This window comes from Pogona vitticeps, chromosome 3 (assembly GCF_051106095.1).
Source record: "Pogona vitticeps strain Pit_001003342236 chromosome 3, PviZW2.1, whole genome shotgun sequence".
Classification (NCBI taxonomy): domain Eukaryota; kingdom Metazoa; phylum Chordata; class Lepidosauria; order Squamata; family Agamidae; genus Pogona; species Pogona vitticeps.
Window position 1 is genome coordinate 56,912,066 of NC_135785.1, and position 17,211 is coordinate 56,929,276.

Sequence of the window (17,211 nt, forward strand, 5' to 3'; positions counted from 1 at the left end):
TCCGGCCTTCCATCCTTTTGAGCTTGATAAATTGAGTATGCAGCTTGCTGGAGTGAGGGCCAATGTGTAGCCTGTATAATTCAATTGTAAACTGCCCAGAGAGTCCTTTGTGCTATGGGGCGATATACTGTATAAGCAACACACTTTGGTTTACTAGGGTTGCTGTAAGTCAGTTCTAACTTGATGGCATGTAACAAAAACAACAAATATGTAACAAAGTATCAGGGAAAGTGTTCTTGAAGGCTTTCACGGCCAAGATCCAGTGGTTGTGGCTTTTCTGGCTGTTTGGCTGTGTTCCAGAGATTTTTCTTCCTAATGTTTCGCCAGTCTCTGTGGCTGGCATCTTCAGAGGAGAGGAGCTAGAATTCTGCTCAGCCATGAAATGCATTTGGGGAGAACACAGACAAGAGTTCTAGCTCCTGTCCTCTGAAAATGCTGGCCACAGAGACTGGCGAAACATTAGGAAGGAAAAATCCCCTCCAGAAGATGGCCAAACAGCCTGAAAAACCCAAAACAACTACTAGGAGAAGGTTTGCTCTCTCTTTTTTTTAATGGATAGCAGTTTGGGTAACTGTGATTTTGAGTGGATCAAAATGGTTACAACACATACATCTTTCCCTTATCTCCTCCAGAAAATTTTGTCCAATGTTTGACAGCCTTGGGACATCACAATCTTACAGAAGTTGCTTTCCACTTGAGAAGAAGGTTGAGGTTAAGAGACATAGTTCTTACTCTTTAAACCCATTATTGCTTGCATTCATTAAAGCCAACTAAGTAACAGATAAATGTTTTTCAAATGTTTCATGCTGATTTCAGTAACTGCATCCATTTGTTTATTTAATAGGATTTCAATCTCTTCAGTTAAAAGCTAGCTGGCTGGTTACTTCAGTGGCTTGCGTATCTGGCTGCGAAGACAGAGGATCGGAATTTGATTCCCTACTGTGCCTTCTGTAAGTAGATCCAGCCTCTGTGGTCTTGGGCAAGCTGCACAGTCCCAGGGTGTCCCCAGAAGAAGGGAATAGCAAACCATTTCTGAGTACTCTCTACCTGGGAAACACTGAAAAGGGCTGCCATAAATCAGAATCAACCTGACAGCACTTGCTCTCTCTCGCGTGCGCGCACGTGCACACACACATACACACACAGAGCTACATGGCAGACAGCTTTTTCTCAGCAAGGTGGTGTAATGATGTGGGGACCATTGCCTTTTGAATACCTGTCTGTCACATAGATTTTGAAGACATAGGAATTAGATCAAATAATCTCTGCCATTACAGTATGTGGAAGTGAAGAAATAGGTTTTGTAACAAATGTATGAGAAACTGGCAACATGAGCCACATGTTATGTTTCCTAGAAAAACGCAGGAGATAAATGGATGCAAATCATTGGCAAAAACTTTATATTTATTGGCTGTTTTCCATCTAATTCCCCTACATGTTTCTCATTTTTTCTCAATGTCAGTTTCTATTTTTTCCTCCTCTCCTCTCCTTCTTCATTGTATTTCAGTTTGCTTTAGTATTCAGTTAGCTGCCATAGTATAATACCATTTCAACACACACTGTTTTAATACCCCTATATATATATTATTTATTTATTTAATTTATACCCCGCCCATCTGGTCTAAAAGACCACTCTAGGCAGCTTCCAATATAGTAAAAACAGTGAAATAATACAAAAAACCACAAACAATTACATAAATCATATTGTAATAAACAGAATACAACAATAGAATAGAAAATACATAAGGAGAGAATAAACAGAAAAGTCAGATATTAACTGGAGGGAATAGCCATGTTTTTAATTGACTTTTAAAAGTGCCCAAAGTGGAGGCCGCACGGATCTCAGGAGGGAGATTGTTCCAGAGGTGAGGAGCCACCGCCGAGAAGGCCCGGTTTCGTGTCCTTTCCTTCCGGGCCTCCCTCGGCGTTAGGCTCCTCAGCCTCACCTCCTGGCTCGTGCAGGTGATCCGAGTAGATCTAGGTGGGAGCAGGCATTCCGCCAAGTATCGGGGTCCTAAACTGTTTAGGGCCTTATATGTAAGCATTAACACTTTGAAGTCAATGCGGAAACGGATGGGCAGCCAGTGCAGCATGGCCAAAGTAGGAGAGATATGTTGGTATTTTCTCACTCCAGTAAGGAGTCTGGACGCCGCATTCTGCACCACCTGAAGTTTCCGCATCAGGCCCCACGTAGAGCAAGATATATTTATACATTCCCTCTGTGTTAGGGTGATGATTCAGACTTCCTGTTGAGAACCAACTTTATTGCATATTGCAAAATAACACTCATCATAATAAAGAACAAAATTGAAATAACTTATTTGAAAACTATTTATCAGAAAGAATTGCTGCCCATGTTTATCAATCTAATTCAAATTAACAATGTGATGAATTCTCGAAGGCTTTCATGGCCAGGATCGGATGGTTGCTGTGGGGGGTTTTGGGGCTGTTTGGCCGTGTTCTGAAGGTTGTTCTTCCTAATGTTTTGTCAGTCTTTGTGGCCAGCATCTTCAGAGGACAGGAGTCTGTGCTCTGTTGCAGTTTGTTGGATAATTGAGTATTTATAGCTGTGGGAACAACTTTTGTCCTTTTTAGGAGATTGGGTGATTATGGTGATCAGCGTGTTTTTGTTGTGGATGTATTGTTGTGATAAGGGGGAGAGATGATCTGTTACTGCGACTGATGGGTGTCGTTAACTGGTCTTTTGTGTGCAGTGATCACTGCTCCTTGTAGCTGGGTAGAGTTTGTTGACCTTTTGCAGGCTGTATTTTTCAGTGCTGGGAGCCAGGCCTTGTTGAGTTTTAAACTTTCTTCTTTTTTGTTGAAGCTCTGCTGGTGTTTGAGGATTTTTTTATACTCTCTGCATCTTTTTTTTGGTCTATATCAGCTCCAAAACTAATTGAAAGTGTTCAAAAGTGCAGGCATTAGGAAGAAGAGGCATTTTTAAACAGCTGTGCGGGGTGGCAAGATAATCAGCCCAGACGTGTTATCATAATAAAGGGAGAAAGTCTATTTCTTCCTTTAACCCATGAGGTACTAGAGTGTTCAATTTCAGGATCCAGTCAATATCCCTTTTTAGTAAATACCTTTCACAGTTCCCAGGAACTCTGTCCATGGCCCAGAACATCAGATCTTTTATTGTATGGTTCGTTTCTGTAAAATGGCCAACTAGAGGACTGCCTAGTCATTTATTCCTTAAATTACTGAGGTGTTCACCCATTTGTACTTTAAGAGGTCTAGAGGTTTTTTCTATGTAGAAGAACAACCCGGAATGGTGGGCCCCAGTCCTAGCACAGCTCTTCTCCTACATTAATGCCCGAGGGGTGGAGGCAGAGCATAATTTTCCCAATTTATAAAAAAGGTGATAAATCCATCCCCCAGAACTACTGCCCAATCACCTTATTGGATATTAGCTCCAAGCTCTATACCCATCTTCTTCATCAGAAGCTGGCTAAATGGATGGAGGAAAATAATATCCTTCACCAGGAACAAGCAGGTTTTAGGAAGGGCCATAGCACAGTAGATCAAATCTACGTGCTACATTATCTAGTATGCAAATACACCACCAGGCCACTCAAATGGCTGTTCACAGCTTTTATTGACTTCTCCTCTGCATTTGACACAATCACCAGAAACCGCCTGTGGGACAAGCTCACAGAAACCAACATCGATAAGAGACTCCTAACCCTAATAGAAGAACTATACTCCAGCACAACGTTGAGGGTATGGATTAGCACAGATGGCAGGCTGACAGAGGAAATTCATACTAACAAAGGGGTAAAACAAGGGTGCTTACTCGCACCCCTACTTTTTGACTTTTATATTAACAACATTGTAACAGCTTTAAACAACTAAATTCCAAAATCAACATTTTCATTTTCAAAAAGTGTGATTGCTTTGTTTTGACTACAGCTGTGCAGTTAAACATGGATGCTTTACAGCAATTTTGGTGGACAAATTTAAGAAAGTTAGGCGTTTCTTCCCTGTTTCTTTTGGTTTGGTTTTATTTCTTTAATTGCAGCTGACTTTTGTAATTTCTTGGGTGATGATTCCATTCTAAAGGGCTTGCATTTTTCTTGCTGGTTCTTGCATGCCACTGCTGCACCTGCTTTTCCTAGGGCGTATAACTTTGTGTACCAAGTGCAGACTTGCAACAATGGCAGTCCTTTATTAAAAGGCACATTCCAAAGGCATAAAATATTTCCATCACATGCACATGGGCAGACACCTATGAACATCACTTAGCACAAGACGAGACATGTAAGGAGAGCAAAAGAATCACATCCTTCTGCCTTCTTCTTACATGGCAGCTGAATACTCCCTGGCTCCTTTTATGTCTTTTGCAGAACAATGCTATGTGTATCTTCTCAGAAGTAAACCAACGGGATTGAGTTCAATGGAACTTAATATCGTTATTGGATTACAGCCTTGGGGCCTTAACTCATAACAAAGAGAGAAAGAGAGAGAGAGAGAGAGAGAGAGAGAGAGAGAGAGATTTTGTCCTTACTGCTCTCTTTACACCAGTCCTGATCCAGAACATATAGTCCAATGTCTGATTCCCATTCCATGGTATTGATGCATGGAAATATCTGTTTGGTACTCTTTTAAAACAAAAACAGGACACATATGTACTCTGCCCTTCACAAGAGAAAAAATCTTCCAAATGTTAGGGGTAAAATAAAACAAGTTTACACATGGTGGAAATCCTCTCCTCTATCTATAACCATGACAGAGATTATGCCTCCTGTTTGAGTCATAGCCCTAAAATTCTGAATTCAGACACCTGGAATTTGACATGTATACTAATGGAACGTTAGAATTGTGCCTCTTAGGGCTATTTATTTTAACCACTGAACCACAGTGGTTTAGGTATCTATCTGCAGAGTTAGAGGTTGGACATTTGATTCCACACTGTGCCTCCATGATGGGCTGGATTCAATGATCCTTAGAGTCTCTTCCAGCATTGCAGTTCTAAGATTACTTACTTACTTACTTACTTACTTACTTACTTACTTACTTACTTACTTACTTACTTACTTACTTACTTACTTACTTACTTACTTACTTACTTACTTACTTACTTACTTACTTACTTACTAACTAACCATCTAGTGGCAAACCATGATTCTGGGTGGTTCCCAACAAACAAAAAACTCCCAACTGGTAATCCAAATGAAAAGGAAAACCTCAAATGGTGACAGCCAAGTAAAATACAGTAATAGAATTAGCCATGGTAACATAATAATCTACCTCGGGGGGGGGGGGGAGGATATTCTTAAAGGCCTCTTCAAAAAGCTCTGTTTTTTCAACCTTTTAAAAATCTTATTGGGGAGGAGTCCTGGCATATGTACAGTACCTCCATAGGCAGAACATTCCACATATTGCAGCCACCACCGAGAAGGCCTGGTTTCTTGTTGCAGTTTTCCAGGCCTCTCTCAGTGTGGCCACTCGCAGTACTAAAGCCCAAGAGGAATGGGTGGCATGGGTTGAAGATCTTCGGGAGAGACACTGCAACAAGTATTGATGTCCCAACCTGTTAAGGGCTTTATCAGTCAACAGTAATACTTCGAATCTGTCATGGAAACATATAGGAAGCCAATACAGGTGAATCAGGATCAGGAGTTGTGACTGTGACAAACCCAGACCTACTGGGATATGCCACACGTTAACTAGGCTGCCACCAACCATTCCCTATAAGAAGTCACACAGACCAGGGATGGATTTTCAACAAATAAAAGAATAAGGTTTATTTAAATACAACACACAGGGAAAATAAAATGATCAGGTGAATAAGATATAGTAACGTGGCTTAGTCTCATTCATACATGCATACAGTTTGGTTCACACAGAACCCTTAACTTGAAGCACAGACCCTGAACCTATCAGTTCTGGCTAACCATTCAGACACCTGAACCTATCAGGTTGGTACTGACACACAGTAGTACCCTGTCTGACACACAGACTCCCACACCAGCTTCTTCTTCCCAGCTGCTGCTTCTTCACATCCCAGCGTCTGAACTTCTCCACACAGGCTTCACCTATATATACAGTACAGCCCCTCCTCCTGATGTCCCGCCTTCCACTCCCCATAGGATGGAACTTTCCCTCCAAACCCATGACAGACAGGTAACATCAGTGCTGTATGTAACACCTCCCCTCTTTATAAGTTGTTTTGTAGGGGGAAAGCTAAGGTGCTTTTCACCAAAAAACAACCTGGATAAAACACACAACAGTTATACATACCATATCATACTTACTTATACTTACATTCTAAGTTAACCATAGCAATTAGGCATTTAAACATTTACCATATACATTACATCAATTTACCTTTATTCATACAAACCAAGTTCAAAAAACAGGTACATTTAACTTTTTGTCATCAATATATATACATAGTCCATGTTTCTTTCGCCGTCTTCATTCTTCAGGTCTTCTTGACAAGGCGTCAGCAACACAGTTCACTGACCCTTTGACCACCTTCACTTCAAAGTCATAGTCTTGTAAGTTTAAAGCCCACCTCATAAGTTTGCTATTGTGGGTTTTCATTGTCTTTAACCATTGCAGTGGTGAATGGTCAGTGCACAGAACAAAATGTCTTCCCCAGATGTAAGGCTTGGCCTTCTGGATCGCGTAGACTATGGCCAAACACTCCTTCTCCACGGTTGCCAAATGTCTCTCACCTTTTTGAAGTTTCCTACTCAGGTAGGACACTGGATGCTGGTCACCATTCTCATCCTCCTGGCACAGAACTGCTCCTACCCCGCTGTTAGACGCATCGGTGTAGACGATGAACTCCCGGTCGAAGTCTGGAGCACGCAGCACTGGATAGTTGATTAGCGCCTGCTTCAACCTCTGGAACGCCTCCTCACAGTCGCTGGTCCACGGGATGCGGTCATCAGCCTTCTTCCTCGTCAGATCGGTCAGCGGAGCCGCAATCTCGCTAAACCTCGGGATGAACTTTCTGTAGTAGCCCACCAACCCAAGAAATGATTTGACTTTTTTCTTGGTGTTGGGTCTAGGCCAATCACGAACTGCTTCTATTTTGGCCTCTAGGGGTTTTATCACTCCTCCCCCTACCCTGTGACCCAAGTATTTTATTTCTGGGCTACCCAGCTGCAGTTTGTTCTCTTTGCAGAGCCTAGGCCAAAGCACTTCCTCCCCTGGATTAAAGCGCCTCTCCCTGCCTTCCTGGTCATCCCAAGCTTTCTTTCTGACCTTTTGAGCTTGCAGGGTCTCTGCTGCTAGCTCTAGGTTTCTCTTTAGGTTATTCCTTAAAGAGTCTATGTATGTCACAACGTCTTGTGGGTCATCCTGGGTGATCTGCTCCCAATTTTGTTTGATCAAATCAAGGGGCCCTTTCACCCTTCTCCCAAATAAAAGTTCAAATGGACTGAACCCGGTACTGGCTTGTGGCACTGATCGATAAGCAAACAAAAGGGATTGCAGCTTCTGGTCCCAATTGTTTGGATTCTCTGCCAAGTAAGCCCTAATCATGCGCATTAGAGTCCCATTGAACTTCTCAGTTAACCCATTACTTTCAGGATGATAGGCAGTGGTTTCCTTGTGCTTAATTCCACAGATTTGCCATAAGCGTTTCATGAGCTTTGATGTAAATGATGCTCCCAAATCTGTGATTATTTCTGAGGCAAATCCCATCCTGGACATATACCCCACCAAGGCATCTGCCACTGTGTTAGTTTCAATGTTAGTCAAGGGTATGGCTTCAGGGTACCTCGTGGCATGGTCCACAATGGTGAGAATGAACCTGTTCCCCCTCTTTGTGGCCTTGGGCAAAGGTCCCACAATATCCACCCCTATGCATTTGAACGGAGTGTCAATCACAGGCAAAGGGCACAACTTTGCTTTGGTCCTGTCGCGGCTATTCCCCTGCCTTTGACACACATCACATTGTTTACAGAACTCCCTGATCTGCTTCCCTATGTCAGGCCAGTAAAAATTCTGTGTGATTCTCTGCTGTGTTTTGTTCACCCCTAAGTGCGCAGCAAACATGTCAGAGTGCCCCCTTTGTAAGATCATGGGGCGATACTTTTCAGGCACCACTAGCTGACTTCGGATCCCATCTCCCCCTTTTGAGGTATTCCTCAGGGTCTCTCTATACAAAATCCCCTTTTCCTCTAGAAATCTCACTGGGGTTTCAGGTGTTAGCTGGGCGTCAGTCACCTGTTCAAAACACTTTTGGAGAGTGGCGTCTGCCTTTTGCTCTTGTCCAAATCTGCTGTCTGTGGTTAAGGTTTCCACCACAGCTTCTGAACTCCCCTCTGCTTCCGTCTCTGGCTCATCATTACCCCCCTGAACTGTCCCCGTGGTGGCTTGTGAGCGTGTAATCACTAGCACCCGTTTCACATGTTCAGCCAGGTCATTTCCCACGAGCACGGCTGCTGGCAGAGTCGATGAAATTGCTAGCCGCCAAACTCCCCTCCAGCCTTGAAAGTTCACAGGTACCTCCGCTACTGGCAGAGAGATCACCTGCCCCTCAATCCCTGCCACCTTCATGCTCTCATTTGGGATCACATATTCCCTAGGAATAATATCTGGATGGCACAGGGTCACCTGAGAACAAGTGTCCCGCAGCCCCCGATACTGACGGTCAAGTATTCCTACGTCCACCCCTGCTGTCTCAAACAACTGAGAATCTGTTCTCACCAGTAGGCAGCGCCTGACCTCTACAAGAGGACCATTTTCCTCAGCCTGATCAGCAGATGTAGCTGTTCCAGATTGAGTAGCCATGGCAACAGGCTCCCTCAGTGACAATGAGCCTTGCTCTTTCTGGACACAGAACACAGCTTTTGGCTTGGTCCCACTCGAATCCTGAGGCACAATTCCTTTTAGCTGCTTTAATTTCTCACACTCTGAGATTAGATGGCCCTTTCCCTGACAGAAATAACATTTTCTGGTGTATTTTGAATCTCTCTCATCTTGTTTTGGTTTTCCCTCCAAAATCTGAGGTCTTGGTTTCATGTCTGAGGGCTTCCCTTCACCATGGGCCCCTCCCCCTTGCTGGCTTTTCCCTGGTCCCTGAGAGTACTTGCTGTAGGTTTCTTTAGGTTTTCCCACAGATTTCCCCTCACCCAAGGGCTTTCTTATCTGGTAAATAAAATCTGCGATCTCGGCTGCTTCTGCCACAGATTTTGGTTTCCTTTCCCTCACCTGGAATTTCAGTTCCCCATGCAGGACTGAATAGAACTGTTCCAGCGCTATCAAGTCTTTGAGCTGCTGAAAGGTCTCTGTCCCCTCCTGAGATAGCCATTTCTCTAGCAGCCTCACCAATTGAGCCCCCACTTGGGTAAAAGTCTGCTCTGGTTTCTTTGTGAGGGACCTGAATCTTTGCCTCAGCTGTTCCGCATTTATCCCATGTCTTGCAAACACCAGTTTTTTAAACTCTGCAAAATCTCTCATCAGTTCCTGTGGCATCTCTGAATAAACCTCAGCCAGGCTACCACTGATTAAAGATCGCATGATGGTCATCTTCTCAGTTTCCCTCACTGAGAAGTCCACAAACGCTCTTTCCACTAAGGAAAAGAACACCTCAGGACAATCTCCCTTGTGGTACACAGGGAATTTCTTCAGGTCAGCCTTAGACAATTGGCCTCCCTCAGAATCCCTATTGTTATTATTGTTCTGGTTCATCAGTTCCAATTTTCTTAATTCAAACGCCATTCTCTCTCTCTCCAATCTTTCCTCTCTCTCCATTCTCTCTCTCTCTCTCTCTAATTCAAACGCCATTTTCTCTCTCTCCAATCTTTCTTCCATTTCCCTCACCCTCAGTTCATGCTGTTGGGCTAGGAGTATTTTTCTGAGCTCTGGGTTCTGTTCTCCCGTGCTGTCACCCTGCACTGAGCCAAATTCTTCCTCAGAACCTTGGTCTACCTGGGGGTCTTTCACTTCACCCATTTCTGCCATCTGGCTTCGAGTCAAGGGCATAATCCCCCCTCAGAACAGGCTGCTTTCAAAAGTCAAGCCTCAAAATAAAACGACCACTTTTTTTTTCTTTTGCCTCAGAACCAGCTTTCCCTATAGATTGCTGCTGTCCTTCAGCACTACTTGCAACTGTAGCCAGCCGGAGTCCACCCCCCTCTGCTGGGCCTCTCAGCAGGCAGGCTGAATCACTTCTACTTTACAGTTTTGCCTCAGCTTTTTCCCGCCAAAACAGGCTGCCTCAGAGCTCCCTAATCTAGCCCCCAATCTGAGGTTACACGTTCTTCTACTAGTGCACCCCCCCGTGAGGCACACCTAGAAGATTACCTACGCGCTCTCAGATTGTCCCTGACTAGACCCCCCTTGCTCTGGGCACACTTGCCAAGGCTTTGCTGGACCACTGGACAACTGGACCAGTCGTATCCCACACGCTGGACACCAATCAATGTGACAAACCCAGACCTACTGGGATATGCCACACGTTAACTAAGCTGCCACCAACCATTCCCTATAAGAAGTCACACAGACCAGGGATGGATTTTCAACAAATAAAAGAATAAGGTTTATTTAAATACAACACACAGGGAAAATAAAATGATCAGGTGAATAAGATATAGTAACGTGGCTTAGTCTCATTCATACATGCATACAGTTTGGTTCACACAGAACCCTTAACTTGAAGCACAGACCCTGAACCTATCAGTTCTGGCTAACCATTCAGACACCTGAACCTATCAGGTTGGTACTGACACACAGTAGTACCCTGTCTGACACACAGACTCCCACACCAGCTTCTTCTTCCCAGCTGCTGCTTCTTCACATCCCAGCGTCTGAACTTCTCCACACAGGCTTCACCTATATATACAGTACAGCCCCTCCTCCTGATGTCCCGCCTTCCACTCCCCATAGGATGGAACTTTCCCTCCAAACCCATGACAGACAGGTAACATCAGTGCTGTATGTAACAGTGACCATATCTCAAAGCCCCCCAAACCAGGCTAGCTGATGCATTTTCAACCTGTTGCAGCTTCTGGATTGCCTTCAAGGGTAGCCCCACAGAGAGAGCATTGCAGCAATTGTTCCTCAAGACAGAACATTGCATTTGAGGTTGCAATACTATCTTCATGCACCTGAAGGCAGACCCTGTGACTGAAGAAATAATAATAATAATAATAATAATAATAATAATAATAATAATAATAATAATAATAATAATAATAATAATAATAATAATAATAATAATAATAATAATAATAATAATAATAATTATCATTATCATTATCATTATCATTATCATTATCATTATCATTATCATTATTATTATTATTATTATTATTATTATTATTATTATTATAGAACTTCAGAACTGGAAGAAACTCTATGGATCATCAAGTGCAGTCCCCGTCAAGGAGGCATGTGGGGAATTGAACTCCCATCCTCTGGCTCTAAACTACTGAGCTATCCAGCACTTCTGAGGCAGGAACTGTGGAGTGGTTTGAAGGACATAGAAACGGAAGTCTTTCTCCTGCAATTGAGTGCAGCCCCTCTCTTTAATATGGGATGGGAAGACTCCTCTCTAAAAGGGCTGCAGGATGAACCATGAAAGGGATGTGCCCAGGGCTGCCACTGGCTGCAGTCCCACTCAAAGGGAACAAACACAATGTCTCCAACTCTGATAGCTCTATAAATTTGCTGGAAGGTTCACAGTAATTAACGACTCAAACTCATGGGAAACCAGGACTTTGGCTCATGAAATTATATAAGTTATATATAATTATATAAGTTTCCCTACTCATATGAAATAATAGAGCCAATGGACTCCAGTTTTACACATACTGTACATATTCACTCATAATGTCCATATTTCATTAATAGAGGATGTGTGGTCTGTGTGCAGGAAGCCTAGATTCATTCTACTGCATCTCCAGTTATAAAATACCAACTAAACATTTAATTCCTTACATAAACACACTATATAGGCAGGCAGCAATAGGGTAAGGCCTGTGTCTATTCCCATGAGTAGCTGTTGCTGGTCAGTGCTGGGCCAGATGGATTGCTTTGCATAAGTCAGTTCCCTATGCTTGAATGTTCAAGGACAGCATCACACAGAATAGTGGACAAATAGCAGTAGAGCTGGCACATGAGCAACATAATCCAGTGCAGCAGGGGCCCAAGACATTTTGCCAGCTGAAGTGAAGGTACTTCCTCGTCCACATTGAAAAGCCATCTACACTGGCAATTCAATCGTTCTTCACCTCTGGTGATGGGGCAGCAGCATCCACTCTGCGTGAGGATCACAGGTCAACCTAGTGGTTGCAGACCAGACCAAAAGATACACACAGCTCTGTCTTGAAATGTGTAGGAGCAGCACAGAGCAGTGCACCAGAGTGCCTGTTGGTACTGAAGTCAGAAAACGTACAGTGGTGCCTTGACTTAGGAACGTCCCGACATACGACCATTTCAATTTACGACCAGCTCCGGCCACAAAATTTTGCTTCTACTTGCGACCAGAGCTTTGAGTTATAACCAGAAAAAAGCAGGGGGAAAAGGCAGGGAATTCAAATTGCTAATCGTTGGTGGCAAAGAGGCTGCTTCTTTGTAGCTCTTTCACCCCAACAGTTAGAGTGAGTGCGATCAAAGGAGGTTTCAGACTGCCTGGTAAAGTAAGGTGCTGCTTTCTACTCTTTAGAAACTGTTCTAGGTGGGTTTTGCAGCGTGGTTTTGGGCTGGGTGATGGGATAATGTTTATGTTTCTATGCTGTGATGGGTGTTGCAGGGTTTGTTTGTTTTTTTGGTGTTTTTTTCCCCCATTTCCAATGGGTCTTGCAGGGTTGCTTTTGGGGTTCCCCCCATTTCCAATGGGTCTTGCAGGGTTAGTTTGCTTTTTGCTTTGCTTTTTTTTTGCATTTCCAAAGGGTCTTGCAAGGTTTATTTGCTTTCTGCTTTGCTTTTTTTTTTGCATTTCCGCTTTGCTTTTTTTGCATTTCCGAAGGGTCTTGCACGGTTTGTTTGTTTTCTTTTCTCCCCCCCCCCTCAGCCCGAATGGATTAATCACATTTCCGATGGATCTTGCAGTGTTTTGTGTGTTTTTTTGGTGATTTTTTTCCCTTCGGTCAAAACAGATTAATTGCATTTCATTGCATTCCTATGGGAAATGGTGCTTTGACTTACGACCGGAGTTCCAGAACCATTAAGTTCATAAGTTGAGGCACCACTGTATTCTTCTTTTCGATTAAGTCTTTCAGACTCCCTCAGCCAGCAAGACCACTGTATTGAAGAAAGTGGCGTGGACTGGCTGCCTTTCCATTTGCTTGCTCTGTTAAGGTTCTTTCTTAATAGCATCACCTGTGACACATTAGGAAGAAGGCAAGGGAGTGCTGGGCTTTAGCAAAAAGGAAGGGGAGGAATTGCTCCCTTCCTTTTTGCTAAGCTCCAAGCCTTCTCAAGAGGCAAGGCTCCGTGCTTTCTCAAAAGGCAAGGGGTGTGGGGCTTTAGTAGAAAGGAAGGGGTAGTGTTGCTCCCTTCCTTTTTGCTAGCTCGGTGCCTTCTCAAAAGGCAAGGGGCGGGGGGCTTTAGCAAAAAGGAAGGGGAGGCATTGCCTAATGTGGACAAGGCAGTGTTATAAACAGCATTCTTGAAATATTCCCATTGTTGAGGTGCATTTGCATCAGCCGGGCCTGGAAGGGTTTCCTCAAGCGCTTGTGCAAATTCCTCCACTTTTTTTTATCACAAGTCTTGCTGATTTCAATACAGTATGTGGTTTTTCTTCCTTTTTCTTGTGATGCAATTTCTTTATTCATAGTTTTACTCTACTACACAACAGGGAGTGATCAGTATCGTGATCAGTACCCTGATAACTGAGTGCGATTGTAATACTAGGAAGGCTACAGCATCTAGTGAGGATAAAATCAAACTGATACCAATGCTTCGATCTTGGATGTCTCCAGGAAACTCTGTCTTAAAGCTTCATATTAAAGAACGTGCTGCTGATACAAAGACCATAATAATAGCAAAACTCCAGCAAGTGTTGGCCACTTTTATTCATCTTCCCAATGAGAAAACAGCCTAGACAAGTGGGCCAAGAATTGTGATCAGCACCAATTCTAGCGTTAAAGTCTCCGAGAATGAACAGCAGCTCTCTCTCGGGGATTTTTTTGATAGTAGCTGCCAGATTGTTGTAGAATTTGTCTTTGGTTTCTGTTGTAGATGACAGTGTTGGTGCATATGCACTAATAAGGGTGACCAGTCCTGCTGATGAGTGGAGCTGCAGAGACAGGATTCTTTCACTCCCCACAATAGGTGGAACAACGGATCTCAGCAGAGTATTTCTGACCACAAAGCCAACACCATATTCCCTGGTCTCATTCAATGGTTTTCCCTGCCAGGAGAATGAGAAAAATTTTTCTTTGACAGATCCCGGGTCTGGGAATCTCGTCTTTTGCAGGGCAACAATGTCCATCTGCAGCCTATTCAGTTCCATGTTGATGACAGCTGTCTTGCGTGTGTCGTCTATTTTCTGCAGGTCATCAGAAAAGCCAGGGGTTATTGTCCGAACATTCCAGGTGCCCAACTTTAGGGCAGAAGTTTTCTTATGATTGTTGCATGGTTCAGTGTTATCAATTGGCTTGTTGGCTTTAACCCTAAACCTCAGGCACCCCGTTAGGTTAACAGACTGTGGGAAGGCAGCACCTTACTGGCTGGGGGCTGCCCAGGTTAAGGCAGGCAGTAGCTACATAGTGAGGTGCAGTGCCCTCTCCCACCGTCAGAAGTAGCCCCTGGCTTCATGCTCTACACCAATCGACCAAAGACTTATAACCGGTAACTGCTATTTCCTGTGTTATTTCGATGCTTTATGCGAAGCTGGAGTGTCCTCTCCAGAGCACGAAGCCTGGGTAAAATAATATGGAGGATAGGCTGTTACCCAAGTGTGGTGTCCACCAAGCAGCAAATCTCCCTCTCCACATCACTGAAATAGTCCAATGGAAAGGCAAGAAGCAACAGAACTGGTTCCAGCAATGTTGCAGGAGTTGCCAGAACGGCACGAACTACCTCCGGGACTCTGGGTCTGGGTTTTGTCTCGAGGTTAAGTCCTGAAGCCTTTTCCGTCAGTGGATATAGCCACAAGGCAGTGGAGGTTTGAAATCAGAGTTTTCCTTCTCCTAAATGGTCTGCCTTCCAAGGCTGACAACCCCCACCTACCCGGGTGAAAGCACTGTTGAGGACAGAAGAAAATTGTCACATAATTATGACATCCTATGGGATTTGATTTTGAAGTAATACAGCTAATACACAACTTCAGTAATGCATACTCAAACACTGAGTTCAGCAGAGATAAAACTGGTCTCATGTTTATGAGTTGGTCTTATTTTTTAAGTATGTCTCATCATCCAAACTCTGTGGTTGAAAACTGTTACAGTGCCCAGGGCTGCTGAATTTCATTCTCAGACATTTTAATTGCATGATGCTGTTGTTGTTCAGTCGTTGTCGTGTCCGACTCTTCCTGACCCCATGGACCAGAGCACGCCAGGCCTTCCTGTCTTCCATTGCCTGCCGGAGTTGGGTCAAATTCATGTTGGTAGCTTTGATGACATTGTCCAACCATCTCATGCCCTCACTCTTTACCAACATCAGGGTCTTTTCCAGGGAGTCTTCTCTTCTCATGAGATATTGCTCTGACATTAGGAATCTGGCAGTTTTACAATTGTCTTTAAACTTGTACCTACAGGTACAAAATACCCTGTTTTGCTAGTGAAGGACATGCCATGCCAAGTCATAGTAGATCTTCTTTAATATCCTAGCCAGCAATGCTTTTCCCTTTTTTTTCCTTTTTCTTTTTTGCATGTGTGATTTTGCAGGAGTTTGCTTATCATCACAAAGCTTCATCAGGTGCCAAATTCAAAAGATATTTTGGGGTGTCCTAAATTGACAGAGATTGAGCTAGGGATAGTACAAAGGAAGAAGATTAAAGTGTTTAAGGCCAGGACTTCTGATGTCCCAGTAAAGAAATAAAGAAAAAAGTGTTGCATATATGATGGAGAAAGGAGTCATCCAAGATTATTGGAGACCCATGGTTTAGAATGATCAGAATGAAATGTCGTTGTCTAAATATGCAAGAGAGAAGTCAACAGTCACACAATCCATTTTAAAGTGATAATATTCGAGGGATAGCCTTGTCAGCATGTTGTAACACAAGAGTTAAGTCCTGTGACATCTAAAATTTTATAGCATGAGCTTAATGTAGACTGAAGTCTATTTTTCCAAAACATTATCTTCAGTTAGCAAATACATGTAACCACATGCTGCTTATACACCCAGGTAAAGACAAAATTATACATAGTATGATCAAAGACAATTCATTTAAAGCTTAAATGTTTACAACCACATGTATGCAAGTACCATTATCATTTGGAACAGCATTGGTGGGTAATAACACCAATCCTAATCTTGCAAAATTCATGTGCGTCTGAAGTGAGTCCATAACCTTTAAGAAAAATGAAATTGTTTTTGAGATTTCTGACGGCAAACTGGATTAGTAGGGGCTCTGAATTTTATTAATACCTTTCCCTTTTTAGTGGCAGATCACATGTTTCAGATGCTTCCATATAAAGAGTATCTATGCTTTCACTCCTTGATCTAACATATGGCATTTGATCAAACATATAGCCAACCCTGTAATGAAATGTAACTGAATGTTATACAGTGTTTAAAAGAAATTGCACAGTACTATTGAATGCCCACAAGCAGCTCTGTAAGGACATTTTTTAAGTGCATGGCAAAATAGTTCCACACAGGAGCTTGAGAAACCATGGGAAAGATGCATAGTGTGCTGTCAGTATGCATGTTGATCAACACCACTCCATAATCTTGACTCAAACTATAAGACAGCAAATGGACAAGTGATGTGTGCAGTCTTAGCAGCTGTCTATCATGTGTTCTAATACACCTGGTTTACAGAGCTGATCTAGGAGGTGCAATAAACAGCTGACAAAAGGTGAAAACCTTTGAGTAGGTACTTACAAGATTTTGGCTGTAGAAGCTGGCTCGATGGCCCCTTTTGGAAACTTCACTAGTTACCAAGAAGGTGGTTGTACAAAAGGAGAGCGGAACCTTTATCCCATGGACTTACTGTGACCCAATCTAGGTTCTCCATCTGGCCTACACAGGTTCCAAGGAAAGTCCTCTTTGAAATTTGCTGGAAGAGGGCAATTACAGAGACTAGAGGGATTCTCTTTCTGTGCTGCATACCAATATAAATGCTTGAAGGATTTCACT